At 37.5% G+C, this 16,109-nt stretch overlaps 1 protein-coding gene across 4 annotated transcripts in view; it reads left to right on the top strand.

Moving 5' to 3' along the window:
• LSAMP (limbic system associated membrane protein) overlaps positions 1-16,109 on the top strand; it is a 603,037-nt gene that overhangs the window by 391,034 nt on the left and 195,894 nt on the right. The gene's annotated exons all lie outside the window — the stretch shown is intronic.

Raw genomic sequence — 16,109 nt, 5'->3', positions numbered from 1 at the left:
TGTTCATCTCTATAAAGTCTTCAACCATAGTACTATATTATAGATAGATAGATAGATAGATAGACAGCTCTTATTTCATTTTCAATAGAATACTCTCCCAAGGCAATAAATATAGAAGCATTAAATGCAGTAAATGACTTTTTATGTCTAAAATGTATGCCAGTTTGGTGCTTGAGTGTCTTGGGGCAATGTTTTGTATGGATTAAATTTACATGGTTCTTTGTATATTGTTTGTTCTGCTTTGCTTTTAACTATAGTTTTCTAATATGTAGCACTTTGTGAAGAAATCTTTCAGGAATAGTACAAAATTGTTTGTGACTTCCACTGTCCTGCCCTTCGCATCTGGCTCTGTGGAGGGGCATCAGGCATGGACTAAGCTGCATGAGCTCATTATGGATCCCCAGCTATTGATGCTAATTCAGTAAAATTCAGAAAATCTTTTCCCAGGAATGTCTTCTGCATCCTTCCTTCCCCCTTCCCACCACCATCTCCGTAACTGGGTCCTAAGGCCCTCCTTCTTTTTGAGTTTCATTTAAATATTTTACCAAATTATTTAGGACTAGCTGCTTGCATACTTCCTTACTATACAGATTATATATTCTTGTATGCAAAACCATGGCCTTGCAAATGACACAGTCTTTGTAGAGTGGGGCCTGCTATTTAATTTTTCTAGAAAGAGGAGCTGTGGATCAATTATTCTTATAAAATGTCATGTATTTTGGTACATAGCCCCCAACGTTTAACTAATTTATATCTGATAGTCTCTTAAAGTTTCTTCATACAAGTATCTAGAGAATTAATTTACAACATATTCATTTTGGAATGAACACCACGAAAAATTGTTGTGCAAAGCTAGACATGCAACAGGAGCTATCCTGTGATATTTCTAAAAGGCCAAGGTCGTGGTTGGTTATAACATCTTTAAAAAACTCTGTATTTTGTGGAGTGAGAATAGGGGCCTCCATTTTATGTTAGACCTCACATTAATTTCTCAGGTGAAGTGTGGACCACTCTATGGAGTGGTCTCTTATTTAGGCAGCTGTTCTTATTAGAGGCTTCTATTTTCTTAAGAGAATATCACTCAAAACCTATTCTTATTGTTGACACATGCAACTGTCATTTATTGATAATGCATAAAAGCAGTACATGAGGCACTAATTTGAGAGATTACCCTCAAATTCATTTCCTCGTAGACCCATTTTATACTTCATATGGAAAAAAAATACATACGGAGGATTATCTGAGGCGTGAACCTCTGGATAATGCATACCTTTCCTCTGGATTAAATTAAACCTCCAGAGCACATTCTATTTGGATGGAATTATATTATCTCCCAATCCCACATCACCTACCCCTGGCCCATGTAGAATTCCTTTTACTGAATGACAATTTGGTATAAAAGTTATTGACTCTATATTTAAAGATGTAGTAACAGATAGTCTCTGAAATCATTGCATTTTCTATAATGTTGTTTTCGAAAGATTGTTAATTTTATGACATAGTTTCCTTTTGAAAGGACACTTTGAGGAAATTCCTCTTTTTGTTCATTATTTCTACTGTCCTTTTTCCAAGCAATGGTTTGTTTTTATGAATGAACTCAGTGAATTTTTATATGTGATCATGAGTCATTCATTGTATTGACTGTTACCAAACTTAGAGCCACATTTATGGCCCATCTGTAAAAGAATATCGGAAATCATATATAAGTTACATGTTAACAAAATGGATTTTAAACAAACTGTGTGGGATTTTATGGCATTAAATCCATAAATAGACCACATTCTTGCTTTCTTCTTGTTCTCTTACCATTATTTTTATATTGTCTCACCTTATATAATTTAAATGTCTATATACATATATTACTTATAATCTCTTAATGTTTTTGTGGAACAAGTGGTAGATAAAAGAAAGGAAGAAGGAAGGAAAATAGATTATATTCAAGTTATAATCAAGAAATGAATAGCATTAATAGTAAGACTTTATTTCTTTTGGTACACTATTGACTATTAAATAGTTTTTTTTTCAGGAAAAAATGCTATTGGTGACCTGAACCCAATGACATATTCTTTTTTATCCCTTGAGTTCAGAAAAATAATGAGATAGAACCAGAGTTTCAAAGCCTTTCCAGGCTTGGTCTAGGAGTTTAGATTTTCACGGCTAACTCTAGTAAACTTTTTAACGATAATGAACATATGATTTGAACCTTGAATAACCTGGTTACCCGTGATGTTTCAAGTCAATAAAAGACCAGAGGGCAAGCCAGATCTTCCAGAGTAAAGGCAGCATTCACATACACTCAGAGAACCTTAGAGACTTCAAATTCAACTAGAAAAATAAGTGCACTCACAGGGATTCCCAATAGTGAGGCCAGGGGTCAGCACACTACAGTCCCTGGGCCAAATCCAGCCTGCCCTACTTTTGTACTGCCTGCAAGCTAAGAATGGTTTTTAAATGGTTGGAAAAAAATCAAAAGGAGAATTCTATTTTTTGACATGCAAAGAATATATGACATTCAAATTTCAGTGCCCATCAATAAAGCATTATTGAAACCCAACCAGGCTCATTTGTTTACATATTGTCTATGGCTGCTTTTGGTCTAAAACAGCAGAGTTGAGTAGTTGCAACAAAGATGGCTTAGCCGTCAAAGCCTGAAATATTTTCCCTCTGGTCCTTTACGGAATAGTTTGCAGACTCCTGCTCCAGACTATGGCTTGGGGCACAGGACAAGGATTTTCGGCGCTCATCTATGACTCCATGGGGCATTGGGGATATTCTCCATTAAGTTCCTAAAGGCTTCTCAAGGGAAAGAACTTTATTCTTCTATAATCCTCTAGCTGGGCCCTCTCTGTGGGTCAAATTCTATTCTGGCACATGCAAAACTAGCTCCCTGCTGCATTCACAGCCTCAAGGGCAGACTGCAATTCTCCCTTACAACAGGTATTAATTCCCAAGCCTGCTCTTTCGCCTCTTTCACATCTGACCTAAATAACCACCTGATCATCATCATATTCTTGGTGACCAGAGAGAAAATTTCTCTTTACTGTTCTATAAAGGAAACTAGGATTTTTTTGTTTGTTTGTTTTTGTGGGTTTTTTTCCTTCTTTTCAAAATTTGGAAATAGAGGGCGATCCTTTTCAGACTATAACGCAAAGCCTCTCTAGGAGACGCCCAAAGAAGAGGCTCTGCTCCCTGTGTGACAGCAAAGCTACCTGCAACCCGTGGCCGTGTGAGGAAAAAAATCCAGCTAGCTTTGTTCAATTATTAATTGTGCCTTCAACAGTACAGAGTGTGACTGCCTTGCAGAGGAAATGTACCTGTAATTAGCTCGACCCCACAGGGACATCGAGCCCTGAAAGGGGGAAGATTCCACGCAGAGTTCACAAGTACCTGATTATCTGTCATTTGATGACACAAGGGGGAGAAAAGAAAGAGGGTGCAAGGTATGTTTTTATGAGGAGAAGAATATTTTTTACCTCTTAATTCAATTTTTTCTTTTTTTTTTTCTTTTTGGTTGGGCCATTTTGTTTCTTTTGACACCTGAAATTTATTTTTCCAGTATACTGCAAGTGTTTTTAAGGAGCGAAATTAGAAGAATGGTGAATCTTTCATATATACAAAATCAAAACATATACCTGACATGGATGGAGGAGAAGAGATTGATGCATTCTGTGGTTGCCGTTCTTATATTTCTGATTTCTTAATTTTTCTCTCCTCCTCAGTTATTATATATGGTCAAAATGATGTGTCACATATGTGGTTGTTAAATGTGACCTATTTTCTCCCTTAATTAAGTTAGACTTTCATAATCCTGTAACTCCCAGAGGGCAATTGCACCGTAACATGTATTTTCTATGGTGTGTTTGATCTCCCTTCTGTGAGCAGTGCTGCTCCCATCTTCATTTAACTTTGTTTCTAAATCTTTCTTTGCATATTCTAGAGGAAGTCCCTTTCTCAAGTGTGCCTCATGTAGTGTCAGGATTGTTCATGTTACAGAAAGAGTTTCTATGTATTTCGTTTCTACAAAGGTTTTTACAACCTCAGTAGCTTTTTATACCTGAGGGAAAAAAAAGACACATTGATGATTTAGCCTCTTAGGGCAAGAACAACTTAGGAGGTGCTGCACAATTCTCTTGTCCAAGCCAAAGGCCAGATTTCCCATCAACACAGAGTACAGAAATCTCGCTTAAGAAATATTTTGTATGTTGATCAGGTGGGGGGAAAAACATTGTGCTGGGAGGAGCTAAGAGGATTCCAGAGGGTCTGAAATCGCATTTCTCATTGGATGTTGGGTTTTGATCACCTGATTGGAAATTCACTTTCAATTCATTTCCAAGTTTCAATCCTTGCCGGATGGTACGCTTGATCTCCACTAATGCTATAGCCCCATCTGTCTTACTTCTAATTTTATAACTCAAGCAATTATTAATATGTTCAGCCTAGACTCTTTCTTTAAGTTGAATTCCAGAAGTACATGTTGCAGGTAACTATGATCAGCTCTTTTTAGTTAGCGTGTTAGAATTAGTATGACTTCACATTTCACACAGAGAACATATGATCTACAGTTTAAGTTTCAGGAAATTCTTTCTCTGGGGTTTTCTTGTATGGACTTTCCAGAAAGTTCTCTGCGTCAATCTTGGTAGTATATGGATGTGGAAGAATTAAACCTGTGCACTTTGCAGGTAAAGGGTCTTGACCATATAGTGACAATTTAAATGATAACAATGGTTCAACCTGTTCTATTGATTTCTTTTGTTTATTCTTTGCATTTTTTTATTTGGAGGAAGATTGGTGCTGCACTAGCATCTGTTGCCAATCTTCCTCTTTTTTCTCTTTTCTCCCCAAAGCCCCAGTACAGAGTTGTGTATCATAGTTGTAGAGTTGTAGCTCTTCTATATGGGACGCTGCCTCAGCATGGCTTGATGAGCGGTGAGTATGTCCGCCCCCAGGATCCGAACCTGCGAACCCCAGGCCGCCGAAGTAGAACGCGGGAACCTAACCGCTACGCCGTGGGGCCGGCCCCTATTTTTATTTTTTAATGTTCCCCTTTTCCCTTTACAAAGAGCAGAAAAATAAAGAAAAATATTGTTATGTTTTCTTTTTATTATCTTACTTGATATTGGTTTTAAAATCTGTCATCCACCAATACAGAATTATATTGAGACTAATCTTGATCTCCATCTCACAATTTGTTCTTTTGGCAAGAAATATTTATAGAATGCTTACTCTGTAAAAGGACAAAGTAAAGAGCGAGACAGACATGCTCCCTGCGCGAATGGAGCTTATAGTTCAACAAGAAAGCAGAGCATTAAACTAATAATAGCGTGAATAACCACTTAATTAGATTTATATAGTATAAAGGAAAATTATAGCATTCAATAAGGCCATAAAACAGGGCTGTATAGCAAAATCTGCAAGGCCAGCAAAGCTCCCCTGAGGGGAATTTATGCTGAGACCTCAAGGATGAATAGGACCTGGCCAGGAAAGTAGGGGAGGGAAGAGTATCCTAGGCAGAGAAAAAGCATATATGATAATGCATTTAAGAATCCAGGCGAATATCTTTATGTGAAATCGTGTTAGTGTTTAGTTAGGCTACTTTAAAAAATTTTTAAATCTCTCTTTTTAGCATACATTATTTCTTTTTTACTTTCTAATATTCTTTTTTTCCCTTTCCAAAGAGTGGCAAATTTTGCTATACTTTCTTTTCAGTATCTTACTTGCATATTGGTTTTAAATATACAATGTAGTACATACCAGTGTATTTACTTTCCCAGTGTAGCAGGTATATGGACTGTTATTTGTGTGTATGTAAATATCTGAAATTTGGATCAGAAACATATTCTTTCCATAATAGCCTAATCAAGTAAATCCAAACTCTTTTTCAGTAACCTTATCATTAAAACAAATGCATAATTTAGAAAAAGAAAACTATAGAACTTAACTGCATGATTACTGGCCTTTAAACCTTAAAAATCCTGGAGAGACCCACAACTCCCAATGTCAACCTTTAAGCTGTGGGAGGATCTCTACAACCAGATGTGCTGGCCATTCTGATGAGTGTTGGACAAATGCCCTACCACTACCTCAGCACTCCACTCTTACTCTATCCATTGTCATCAGATCTCCAGAATACTTTCTATGAAGAGAAGTGAACCACCTTGGATATGTCCTTGGGGGACTAGCTCAGGCTTGAATGCTCCAGAACATTTTGGAAGCTTCGGTGGAGGAGGGGTAATAGCTTAATCACAAACTTTACACATAGACTAGTAGAGCAGACATAGAGTCCACATGTCTTAGCATCTCATCATTTCAAATATTTTTTGCCATTATTCCAAATAGTCTGTGTTTTCAAATATTTAAAATGTCTAAACATAGAATCTTTGTCAAAGGTTATCATGAGAATTAAAAGAGAACATGTAGGCAAAGATCTTAGTAGAGAGTTAGCTATTATTGATATTCTTATGTTTATTATTTATTTTAATTATTATTTATCCATACATCACCTTCCTATAGTGATAATTTTGGGGAAGAGTGATAATTTGAAAACAACCTCAATACCATCTTTATCCAGGTCTATCCTCCATTCCAACACAACAACAAGGGAGATTTTAAAAATGTTCTTATAAGGCCAGTCTTAATATTTTATATCTTATATTGCATCTTATCTCAACATACCCACTTGAGGTATTTCTTTTTCAAAAGGAAATGACAACCTCTTGTTAGGGAGAGATTTTCTAGTGTGGCTTATTTATGTGTTCATGCTTCTTCTAGAGGACAGTTTTTCTAAAGTCTGGCTATGTCATAGTAACTTTATTAGCTGTAGCTATATAGAACCTATAGGTTGTAAGTTACAATGCTTATTATTTTCTTACAAAATTGGTGTTTCAGGTGATGATTGTACTATGACACCAAAAAATGACCTGCGATGTTTAGGATAAGCCACTGAACAGTTATAGAGGGGCTACACAATAAAAAGAAAACAAAGAAAATATTAAATTACAGCTTTTTGGAGAAGCATATTAAAAAGATCAAAGTGATCATGAAATTGTTGAAATGGCAAATATTAACATAATGATTCATTAAAATAAGTGCAGGTTGATTTACTTAGGAGCCAAACAAACCACTATAGAAGAGGAGACAAGAGGACTCACAATGTATTTGATATGGCTTACTTACACAAGAAAAAGTCAGGATAGGTTATGTAACTCTTATGGACCACCTGCAATTAATTTTAGGATCTTTACTGTCAACGTCAGCTAGGATCTATCTTAAGATCCCTCATGAGATGTCAGAGTAGGTCTGACGTAGGTCCTTGCTAAGGAGGGCAATCCTAGCTCCCATGAATCAAGGCATTTACCTAGGGTAGTCAGAAGCAAAGGGGCCAGAGGACAAATTCCAAGAGATACCCAAAGTAGGAGATAAAAATTGTCTAAGCCAGAAACTTGAGAGTGATCCTGGCTTCTTTCTCTTCCTTTTCCCCAGCAATAATTCATTTGACACATTGTCTTAATTCTACCTCCTTAGCTACCAATTCATTCCCCTTTTCCCATTGTCATCGTCACAATGTAGGTAAAGCAACATTTTCTCTCACCTGTATTTCAACAGTTTTCCAATTGGACCCGTTGCTACTAGATATTTACCCTTACTACAAAAACACTATTTCTAAATATAAAAAATACTCAAGCTAATTTTCCTACTTAATTTCTCAATTCCCCAATGCCTTTGGGATAAAGTTCAAACTACTTAGCATGGCATTAAAGCACTTCATTCAACTTATTCTCCTATTCCTAAACCCCTAACTATTCAAATTTATGCAGGAGGTAAATTATATTTCAAGAATATGCCTTGTCCACCTGCTTTTGGGCCTTGACACATCCTGGTTTACTTATTGAAACATGATTTCCCAACCCACCTGTATAATCATTTTGTCGGTATAACTTCTTCTCACAAGACCTTCAAGATGACAGTTCCTCCAGGAAGCCATATCATAGAACTAATAAAATTATATTATAATTATGTGCAATCTCTAGATTGTAAGACCTATAAAAATACAGAAACTATGCCTTACTCATATGTGTATTCTCAGCACATTGCTTAGCATAAGTCCTCAATCAATCAATCAATTAATTGAGCTATTCAATTAAGGGTTTTATAAAAATTACTATTGTTGGGAATTAGCTCACATCATGAAGTGTAAACTAAATACACATTGAGAAGTAGTTAAAGTATGAATGAATAGAAAACAAACTGCAAATGATAAAATAGAATTATAGAACTAAGGCTATCCACTTGATAGTTTCATTAATTTCTTGCTGAGACATTTTGGAAATTTTAAGAAAGTTCTCTGTCTAGGTCCTATTCTGATCCTTTTCTCCTTATGTTGCCTTGATGTGCTGATTCACTTCCATCTGACTCACATCATTATCCACTAGGCTGTGGAGAATGCTCTGAAATCTTCACATTCTTGTATCAGATCCTTTGATATTCTCTTTATCACTCATTTATTATCAGCAATTGTTCTTCTCTGTCTCAGCTATTATCACATTCAGTAGTTGTCTTAAACATTTGTTTACTTTTTTACTGTCTATTTTCCTCATGAAAGCAGGTAACTACATGTCCTTGGTTCCATTATAGTGCCTAGCACAGAGTAAGTGTTCAGTAAAAATTTATTGAATGAACAAATGAATTATTTATTCTGAATAAATGTCAGACTCTCTGTTAGAACCTGCTTACAGTTTAGACTTGAGGAACAGAACCTTCATAAACTATAGTTTTGCTGTATTATATAACATACATGTCAAATATATCTAGGACATTTTCTTTTCATAAGATACTCTTAAATGTCTACTGCAAGTTTCTGCATCTGGGAAGGAATTTTTTTTCTTATATGTGTGGCAACAAAGCTCTCAGTACTGTCACTCCAATGAATTAGCGCTATAGTTGGGGTTGGGGGTTGGGGGTTGAGGATTGAGTGGCAGAAGTTCACACCCACCTGGTTTTGGTGGTAAGAGAACAGTTCACAGGTTGAGCCAACCTGAAAAATGAACCTCCATTGCAGAGCTGTAGGTTTTATAATACCTTCTGTGATTCATTACAAATCATCCCTTTTGGCTGTAGCCATCTGTGGCATAATTTTCATCTCCACTATTGGATAATCAACGGGATTTCCAAATCTAGCTGATCATCAGAATTACCTATCAGCAAAGTTATTAAAAACACAGATTCCCTGGCTCACCCCACACTTAAATCATCTATTTTGGTGAATTCCAGGATTCTGTAGGAGTAAAGCCTCACAGTGAATCAGATGACCAGCCAGGTGAGCAGAATGATGACTATGAAAGCATGGGAGGGCAAAAAGATCTAAAGGAGTGATTCTCCAACTGTATTGTGCTGGAAAATCATCTGGATAATCTTGTTAAAATGCAAATTCTGATTCACTAGGTCTGGAATGGGACCTGAAATTCAGCCTTTCTAACAAGCACCCAGGTAATATTGGCACTGCGAGTCCACAGACCACATTTTAAGCATCATCCTGGATCTTGAGCTCAAAATAAGTTGGAAGATACTGGGATGTATAAATAGCCTAGCCCAGAGACCTAGGTAAGTCCTACAATGTACACAGTATTCACCAAATATTGTTACAATGTTTTATATTTTAATTTCTTTGTTCCACCCTAATGATTCAGAGATGGTTCAGAGAATAATAAAAATAACTATGATTTTGAGAAGTAGAATTGATCCTTGCCTATCAAGTTTGGACCATGATCAACAGAATTGGCATCACCTTTGAGCTTTATAGGACTGCGGAATATTAAGCCCCCCTTCAGACTCACTGAATCAGAATCTGCCTTTTATCAAGATCCTCAGGTGGTTTGTATGCACGTTAAACTTTGAAAAGCCCTGGACTAGAGGTGAAGAGTCTTTGTGTACAGAGAAAGCTGTTTTCCTAAGTGTTCGAGTTGTAGAAGATAAAGAATTTTCTCCACTTTCCTACTAACTAGTAATCCTAAACTTTATCCCCACCTGCCCTCCCTCCAAATGTATTCCTATCAAGAAAACAGAAAAAAAAGAGAAAAATTGATGTGGGGGTGGGGTTACAATACTGTGCCATTGAATATTTATCACTTGGAAAGGAGAGCATCTGATGCTTTATCTACTACATCAGATGCTGCTGCTAAATATTGCAGGAAAAATTTAGCCTAATGTATGAAGAAATACCATCTGAATGACAGTAGCCACTTTTCTCATCATCTTTTATAATGGCTTTATCTGCAAAACATAGACAACAATATGTGCCCCGCCTGCTCGCGCTGTTGCTGTGAAGGATCAAATAAGATAATGAATATGAAAGTGGTTTGAAAAGTGTAAAGCTCTTTACAAATGTAAAGGATTAAAAGGAAGAGTGACTTGGTAGAAAGAATACAGAATTCAGAGTCAGAAAGCCTGGGTTCGAGTCTCTGCTCTCTACCATTTACTTTTTTGGAGGTTTTTGGTAAATCCTTTAAGTTCTCTACCTTCCACCTATAAAATATGAATATAATGCCTACTCATCTACCAGGATTCCTGTGTTGTCTCAAGTGAGATAATGTATATGAAAATGATTGATTAATGAGAAAGCATTAGTCAAGAGCTGTTTGTTGTCATTATTATCTTAGGTTCTGCAACGCAAAATGTAGACTTAAATTACAGTAGTCATTTTGGTTAGACAGTAGGAAGGACTAACTGCAACACTATGAAGCACTCTATTTGACCAAAATAAGTCATAAAACCAGTCTATAGATAGTCTAATGCAGTGGTTCTCAGAGTGTGGTCCCCAAACCAGCAGCATCAAGATCACCTAGGAAGTTATTAGAAATGCAAATTAGGGGAGCCCACTCCAGACCTACATGAGTCAGAAACACAAGGCCCCAGGATTTGTAGCTTAACAAACCCTCCAGATGATTCTAGTGCACAATAAATTTAGAGAACCCCTGCACTAAAGAAAATGCATCTTTTTGAGATAGTCCAGTTTGTGTGCTATTTTTACCAAGCACAACTAGAGGAACACTTAGGATTCTTTCTGTGTAATAATAAATCAAAAGGAAATATTTTGATGACCTGGTGTGTATGTATGTGTGTGTGTTTAAAACTATTTGATATATAAATGCACTATCACATTTCTATGCTTAGCGTTTCTATCACTTTAGATGAAGAGGTTCAAAAGTAACAACTGCACAGAAATGCCCACTTTGTCTTTTTCTATCTACAGTCTAATGATGTTTGAGGCTAACATATCACTTAAAATGTGCACACATTTCTGAAATCCTAATTTTTCCTAGGCATATTCATTTTCAAGTTAAGGCTACAATTAATTCTAATAAAACAGAGAAACCTCAATAGGGAACTCAAATGGGCTCACACTGCCCACGATAGACATGCCAAGAAAATTACCCAATGTTGCTTCAAGAAACATCTGTGAGAAGCAGGCTCTTTTACAAAAAATACCTTGCCATTACTTCTATGTGTCACCATCTACCTTCATTATGGATCAAATCAAGTATTTTTCTAAAGCTGGTCAACAGCTCGAAGACCAGAAGTCTCTGTGAAGTCACGTGATTGTTAAATCGTGACTTGCTCCTCTGTTGACTAAAGTGTTAAAATCTGATGAAGGGAAGAGAAAGACAAAAAACTTTAATAATTTAGTTGGTAAATATCAATGCAAATCAGATCTAATTCTTCAAGGTATTCTAGTAATAAAAACTGAAATGTCAGTCTTTGAATGACATCGGGTTTTTTATTTCTTTTTAATTTTTTTTTGGCCTGGGCACTGAGGCTTTCTGCTGTTTTGGCTGTGGAAAGACCAATGCAGATCAGAGAATCAGAGATTTGAAAAGCAGACAGGAAGATAGTTACTATAAGTTAGTCTTTATTAGGCAATCCAGGAGACATTTTGCATTTTAAAAAATTCCTGGGGGCCGGCCTGGTGGTGTAGTGGTTGAGTTTGCGCACTCTGCTTCAGTGAACTGGGGTTCGCTAGTTCGGATCATGGGCACGGACCTACACACCGCTCATCAAGCCACACTGTGGCAGTGTCCCAGACACAAAATAGAGGAAGATTGGCACAGATGTTAGCTCAGCGACAATCTTCCTCAAGCAAAAAGAGGAAGATTGGCAACAGATGTTTGCTCAAGGTCAATCTTCCTCACCAAAAAACAAAAAAAACATTCCTGCCACCCAAAAAATAAGTAAGTAAATAAATAAATAAATAAATAAATAAATAAATAAATAAAGCCATGGGAAAACTGCTTCAAATTGCAACAAATTCCAGAATTTCACCTTAGACCAAAAGTCATTCTGAATATAACACATGGCATTGAGGACTGGGCTGCCCGTAGCTTAGGGTCACTTGGTGTGGGCAGTTCTTTCAGTAACTCTGGAATTTAGGCAGCTTCCTTTAGGAGCCATCTGGGAGAAGATAGGTGGATTGCCCTTGTTCCTTGAAGAGAGAAGAGGTAGACATCTTTTATTCTCGGGGAAAGTAATTGTTTGTGGTCACTATGCTTGCTGCACCTGTAATGACTTCTATAAGCCCACTTATTTTTTTAAAACTGTCCCTACAATGTATTAGTCAGCTTGGGCTGCCATAACAAAATACCATAGACTGCGGGGCTTAAACAACAGAAATTAATTTTCTCACAATTCTGGACGCCAGGAGTCCCTCATCAGGGTGCAGCACGGTCAGGTTCTGGTGAGAGCTCTCTTCACAGCTTGTAGACAGCCGGCATCTCACTCTGTGCTGACCAGCCCTCTTCTTTGTGTGTGAACAGAGAAGGAGAGCAAGCAAACTCTGGTGTTTCTTCTTATAAAGGCACTAGTGCCACCGTGAGAGCCCCACCCTCATGACCTCATCTAAACCTAATTACCTCCCGAAGGCCCTATCTCCAAATACTGTCACAGTGGGCTTAGGGCCTCAGCATATGAATTTGTGGGAAACACAGTTTAGTCCGTAGCATATAAGTATCTGATTTCATGATGCTGACCACCTGGCTCATCTGTCTTTCTCAGAGCTCCTGGGTCACAGACTTGCCATGGCTCTGTTCTCACATTTCTTTAGGACTGGATATATCCTGGAGTTAAATCCTCTCTTAAACTCAGGATATGCAGCCATAATCCAGACACCAAAATGGGAATGGCGTTACCACTCTATTGCTTGCTCCCCTCCGAGTCCAAATGTCCTGTCAATGGAGGAAGCCCCAAGTGTCTTCTCCATAATGCCAGAGAACCAGTAGGAAACTCAAAGCATGTCCCCTTCAGTTATCCCTGTAACACATCCAGGCTAGGCTGAAAGGAAAATTTGTTTTAAGTATGAGTGAGTCGCTATAACTTTCTACCCTTAGCAGTTCTGTTACTGATCATTGCTAGAGGAGAAAATTCCCCAGGAACATTTAAGCACTCGGGTCTCCACAGAAGGCTGAATCAGCTGCTGGATGTCAGAATGGATCAGGGGCTCTGCTGAGGCTAGTGTGCAATGGTGCTAAGTCTTTAAGAATGTATGTGACTCTTCACTCAGGTCTGTTTCTTGTCCACAGTGTGGTTCTGCCAAGGAAGTGTCTGGCAACAGCAATAACATTCTCTCTTGCTGTGTAAAGGTGGGTGATTGGTGACTGGAGGATGTAGAAAGGGCTGCTTCCGTGGGCAGCCTGTAAGCGCCTCATCTTGCTTCTACCCCAATCCTAAATAGAGTCTTCCTGTGGAGATACACTAAGAGTTGTCTTATGAGATCCAGAAGATCCATTTTTGATCTCAGCTGCCTAAAGTGGTCCCTTTCTGAGTTTGAACAGATTCTCAATATTTATCAAAACACCAATATAAGGAGCTTGTTCCCTTTCTTTGGGGCTTCTATCTTATATGAGAGAGTTCCGTGAGATTTAGACAAACAAAAATGATTATTCAGGTCTTTCTCACCACATGTGCCATTACTATTACCATTATTGCTACTATTATCGCAACCACTAGTAACAGCCTTATTAGTTTCAACTGCTGTTGTTAATAATGGGGTGCCTACTCCATGCCAGGCATGTCCACAGTGTTCACCATTTGTAATTTCTAATTTTTATAGGAGCTACTAGCCAATCATCCATGAATGATTCTATGAATCTTCAGAACCCATTCCCATCTCAAGCTCAGAGCTCTACAGGCAATCACCTATGAATTGAGAACTGGGCCCAAGAGCATTGCCGAAGGGTCATTCCTGGCTTTGATCAGGGACAGAGGAAAATCTAGCAAATATTAATAGGATCTTTATATAAATTTGTCTTCCTGTTGGCATTTCATAAGAAACCAATCAAACATGCAACAAATGATACAAAGATTTTATATATGTATATATACACACACACACACACACACACTTACATTACACACGTGTATACACATTTGCTTATACATATATATACGTTTACATATATATGCATATATATACACAATTTTGTTTAGGTTATTTGTATGAATTTTATATTATTGGACCTTTTAGGTTTTTAAAAATAAATATTCTAATACTTTGTGATTTCTTAGTTTGCATCAGTAAGAAACCAAGGTACAAAGCTGCATTCCTGACACCCAGTTGCAGTCACAAATCATACAGTTTTCCTTAGTAATGTTTATCAAACTATCTTGATAGCTGCACCATCAAAATACATCTGTGTGTAAGTTTTCTAGGACTGCTCCAACAAATTATCACAAGCATGGTGGCTTAAAACAACAGACACTTATTCTCTCAGAGTTTTGGAGGCCAGAAGTCCAAAATCAAGGTGTCAGCAGGGCCACACTCCCTCTGAAGGCTCTAGGGAAGGATCCTTCCTTGCTTCTTCCAGCTTCTGGTTGCTCTTGGTGTTCCTTGGCTTGTAGCAGCATAGCCTTGGTCTCTGCCTATGTCCTCACATGGCTGTTTCTTCTGGATCTCCATATCTGGGTGTCTCAAATCTCCCTTTCCTTTCTCTTATAAGGGCATCAGTCAATGGATTTATGTTCCACCCTAAATCCAGGATGATCTCATCTTGAGATCCTTAAATAAAATATCTCTATAAAGATCTTTTTTTTCCAAATAAGGTCATGCTCACTGGTTCTTGGGGTTAGAACTTGGTCATATCTTTTGGGGGCTCACTCTTCAACCCACGACAATCTGCTTTGCAGAGAAAACAATTAGAGAATAATGAGATTCTAATGGAACAAACCCAAATGACTTTTGAAAGGCAAAGTGTGGGAAGCTCCAAGTGTTGCTGTGTTCAAATCAAATGTAATTAGATCTTGTCTTTATTGTCAAGTAATCTGAGGAGAGGAGATTTTCCATACTGCACAGTTCTCAAGTTTACCTATAGAGACAAAGGTCTATGTAGAGAAACATAAAGGATTGTTGCTAAGAGGATAAAATTAGGCTAACGTGGGTTTGAATTTTAGATATGATTTGCTAACTGTGTGACCATGGCATAATGACTTCCTTCGGCCATATAATGACCTACAAAATGGAGGGATAATATGACTTTCTCATTATTGTTGTGGGAATTAAAGAGATAATGTTCATGAGGCACTTCCCACAGTATCGACCTGTTAAAATTTTAATAAAGATGGTTGCTATTGTTGTTGTTTCATTAAAATTTCTAACGGAAAAAAGGGTGGTCTGTGTGCAAAGGTACCAATCCACAGGTGACCATTCCTGTATGAAGAACCAAAAAAAAAATAAAAAAAGAAAACAAACACCCAGCTAACAATGACACATTTTCATGTTTCCTTCATCCCAGTGATTTAGCTATAGAGGAATTTTTCTGTGCCTTAACTGGGCTTGAACACAGTGAAATGATGGATCTTGTTCCTTCAAACATTGCTTATAATAGACCTGTCAGGTGTCCTATTTAAACCCTAATGATTTTGCAAATGTCAAGGCTTATGAAACACCCCAAATTGAGGTAAAAAAGAAATATGCAACATAATTCAGAGGCAAGCAGCCAATGTGAGTTTAGGGCAATAGGTTAGCAGAGAGGACGTTTGTCTACAGCTGAGAAAGAGAAGCCCCATCTGGCTTGACCTGCATAAACTTTCTTCCCATCTGAACATTTTCTCCACACAGCTATAACCTC

The sequence above is a fragment of the Ceratotherium simum genome, chromosome 15 (assembly GCF_057802395.1).
Source record: "Ceratotherium simum simum isolate JZ-2026a chromosome 15, ASM5780239v1, whole genome shotgun sequence".
Taxonomy (NCBI): domain Eukaryota; kingdom Metazoa; phylum Chordata; class Mammalia; order Perissodactyla; family Rhinocerotidae; genus Ceratotherium; species Ceratotherium simum.
This window is presented reverse-complemented; position numbering and strand designations above follow the sequence as displayed.